The following is a 3,933-nucleotide window of genomic DNA, read 5'->3' as shown; positions in this document are numbered from 1 at the left end:
GGTAAGTATATATTGTCATATGTTTATGATTTATGATAACAATATAGGCCTAAATTAATTGTATGTACTTAGCCAAAGTGAGTGAATATGACTAGTATGTAAATTTATATGTGACATTTAATAATACTTAACACGATAGCTAATCGTTATAACATTGAACAATAATATTATGGGTTGGAATATGATAGTGAACAATGACAAGGAAAAGAATGTGTTTTTTGTTGTATAATATTATATATGCATTCGGAAGACATATATATGTTCGTATAATAATAAGTAGAAATGGGGTATACCTAAGGTATGCCCAGGGTATACCCAGGGTGTACCCCATGGTATACCCTGGGTATACCTCCGGTATACCTCAGGTATACCCCAGGGTATACCCAGGGTGTACCCCAGGGTATACCCAGGGTGTACCCCATGGTATACCCAAGGTGTACCAAGAGTCAGGGTATACCCCAGGGTATACCTAAGGTGGTATACCCTGTGGTATACCTAATTTAATATACTCCAGGGTATACCCAGGGTATACCCCAGGGTATACCACAGGGTATACCTAATTTGGTATACTCCAGGGTATACCCAAGGTATACCTAGTTTGGTATAACACAGGGTATACCTAAGGATATACTCAGGGTATACCTAAGGGTTAGGTTTAGGGTTAGGGTTAAGGGTTAGCGTTAGGTATTTAGAGTTATAGGACTAATTGTTAGCTATATTATCCTTTTTTGTTGCAGATGGAGACCGACGATGATGAGCAGTCCTTTGCAGATACAGTATTAGAAAACAATAATCTAGCCAAGATATACAGTCCTTTATATGAGAATCCCCAGGTTTTTCTTAGGAGGAATGAAATAATATTTGGACGAAGTGTAACTGTCGATGAAGCAGAGAGAGATGTATGGCTGCACTATTCCTTTGATGTTGACGGGTGTGTCTTGGAATTGAATACCTTGGAGGCGATCACAATGCCTGTTCGACACATATCCCTGTTATCAAACGACGTTGCCAGTCTAAGGGAAGTAAGAAGTGTTTATAAAAAACACGTAGACTTAACACAATTTAGTAAAAGTGAACTGATGACATTCAGCAGTAGCGTTGGTTTTCAGTTATTTTATGAAAGGGGTTGGGAATGTTGGATAGCTTTAATTCCAACCCATCGACGAAATTCAGTAGGACTTTCAAGAGTGCAAACCAGACAGCAAACCGCCAACTTTTTTATGGAATTTCGAGAGAAATTCAAAGCTATGTTGATGTCTCTTGCTTTGCGTGGAGAGGCTACTCGAACAATTCAAAAGAATGATATGAATAATGTTAAAAGACTGTTTGTCTTGCCCGATGACTGTTCATTAATATTGAAATGCCTTCAGATTTCCTTAAACCAGGTATCTCAGATTGAGAACATGAGACCCATCCTGTTTTGTTTCCGATTCGGAGAGAAGATGACCAGCGCACTATCACTTTGTGATTTCAATAGCAATTTCATATTGCGAACAACCCTTCATGTTGCTTCAAATATATCCACAGATGGTGACGTTGACCTTCTGTGGTCTACCGCAGGGCTACAGAATATCATCGGCCATAGAGGTACTCTAAGCACCTGCTTATCCTTCGTAGACTGTGGCAATTTCCGAAGTAATTTAGATGGCAGGCCAATGGATATTAAAAATATTCTAAGAAATTGTTGTCGTTTTCCTGACCAAATACAATTTGTTCAACTGTATGCGGATGTTCCACATCGTAAGCCAAATGGTCGTTTTCATCCTGTCTCAGCATGCATTGGGGGAGGCATGTGCTTTCCAAGGTCAACATCAGACGCTTTTCTAAAGGATGCTGATCATTACATCTCAAGCTTAGAGAACAATTTCCTGCTGATGAAAAATAGTTCTTGCAGACTGGAGTTTGTGGTATCGCTGGATACTCTTTCGTCTGATCACCTGAATTCTCGGGACTTTTTTGTTCAGAAAAATTTAGAAGAACTACTAGAAAACGTTCCGTTGCTGGTTCCTTTCCCACCGCAAACGCTGAAATGCATACGACATCTGGGGATATGGATGTGTAAAGAACTCCGAGAAATGCTAAGAGAGTTTCAAAACACTGGAAATGTGCTTACCACGTGGCAATCCTATCAATTAGAATTAGCCTGCGAGAAAGTGCTATGGGGACAACCACTCTGTGCAAGAAGTACAAGATATGCAGTCAATCTTGGTCCCGGAGGTCTATCGCCAAGTCGAAGTTTGACGGACCAGTATGGATTCTTGGCGTTAGACGTATATTCAACAAGTATGCTTGATGATCGAAGCATCCCTCCACCTGAGATATGGACCAACTCTGAGAGCACCCGTAAAATGATTAAACGCTCAGTGGGTTTGCACGACCATTTGGATGCCTGTTATGGAGTCATTGGTAGACATTTGGTTATTGCATTGCTTGGCGACTTGTACGAAATTGGAACCGCCTCTCGTTACGTTCTATTTGAAGACTTTTTAGGGGAGATGAAATCTGACAAGACCAGGTTTAAGACGATCGGTACCGTGACCATAAATTCATTGGTAAAACTGTTGGCATCGAAAAGGAGAAGCCAAACACAAATGGTATATCCAAGCTTGTGCATACTTTTGGAGAAAAATACTCTTCCATTAAAAGAAGTTCTGCAGGCTGGATTTCAGGAGCTCCAATTAAAACACTTTCCAGCAGTAACGACATACGACCGTCATGGAAATGACTCTGGCATGGTCATTTCATGGGAATTTTTGGAGTCTTGTTACGGATAATCAGCCTTCCGAAGTAGATGTTAGTACACAAGAACTTATGTCAGATCTAGTCCGCGGTGATTTGGAAAACCGCGGACTAGTGTATCAAAGCAGACTGAAGAAGACCCCAAAGATATTACCATGGATGTCGATATGCCTACGGCGACTGAAAAGAGAACACCTCCAGTTAGATTCAACGGTGATCGTATTAACATAAATCTCCTGCATCGCTTTCCTGATGCAGGGGTTGTATGTTGAATACGACAGACTTGTTCCTCTGGTGAGAGATCTTCCCGTGGATCAGAATCGCTTAATTTCCCTTGAAATATTATCCAAATTGCGGCTGGCCAAATTAAACTTACGAAATCTACCATTGCACCGCCTACACTTTACCGTCCCGCATAAAGTCGATATGGAATTGGGGAAAGAAAGGACGAAACAAAATGAAGACGACCCTAATTCGAAAGGAGAGAGAACAACGGACGAAGTATCCACGAAAATAGGATATGATGACGATCTCCTTGTGTTTGAAAGAAACATAGGACCACAAAGAAGCATAAACTGCAAACCAATAAGAAAACTGACCAGCAGTACTTGGTCCGGGCAAGAGATAGAACACCTTCATGAAGTGGGCCGTGTCGATGGTCTAACCACTCGCCAGAAATTCGAACTTTTCAAATCCAAATGCGCTCAAAGGAATATTCCTTTCCGAACATTCAGAGCGTTTGAAACGAAATTAAGCAGATTATAAGTAAGACGATTGACTTGTATTCTTTGATATGCAAAACATAACCAATGTTATTAAAGACAAGTTTACCGGCAGCATTCAGAGCTGTTCAAACGAAATGAACCAGAATATAAGTGAATTGATTGACTTGTAGTGATTCCTATGCAAAATATTACAACTGTTATTAAAATAAAGATCAGTTTTTCCTATGACAATTTTTATTTCTTGGTTCAATATAGTCTACCTGACATTATTCTATATGGAACAAAAGTTTTATTTCTTGTTGCAGGGAATGCTTATAATGATCAAATGTTTTCTTACATTGTTCAGTCTATAAATGAAAAAAAAACCCATCTCTTTCATGGTAACGTTTTGCCTTGCATGCGTCTGGTTCAAATCAAACATTGTACATAAAGAGGTAAAACAAATGACAAAGAGCGTAAAACATACTTC

The 3,933-nt window shown here is 39.8% G+C and overlaps 1 pseudogene; it reads left to right on the top strand.

Moving 5' to 3' along the window:
• The first annotated feature begins 968 nt into the window (after positions 1 to 968).
• On the top strand, positions 969 to 3,544 carry LOC125679833 (uncharacterized; annotated as a pseudogene).
• Positions 3,545 to 3,933: the final 389 nt, after the last annotated feature.

This window comes from Ostrea edulis, chromosome 4, assembly GCF_947568905.1.
Source record: "Ostrea edulis chromosome 4, xbOstEdul1.1, whole genome shotgun sequence".
Classification (NCBI taxonomy): Eukaryota; Metazoa; Mollusca; class Bivalvia; order Ostreida; family Ostreidae; genus Ostrea; species Ostrea edulis.
The sequence above is the reverse complement of the archived record's forward strand: the minus strand, read 5'-3'. Positions and strand labels throughout refer to the sequence as shown.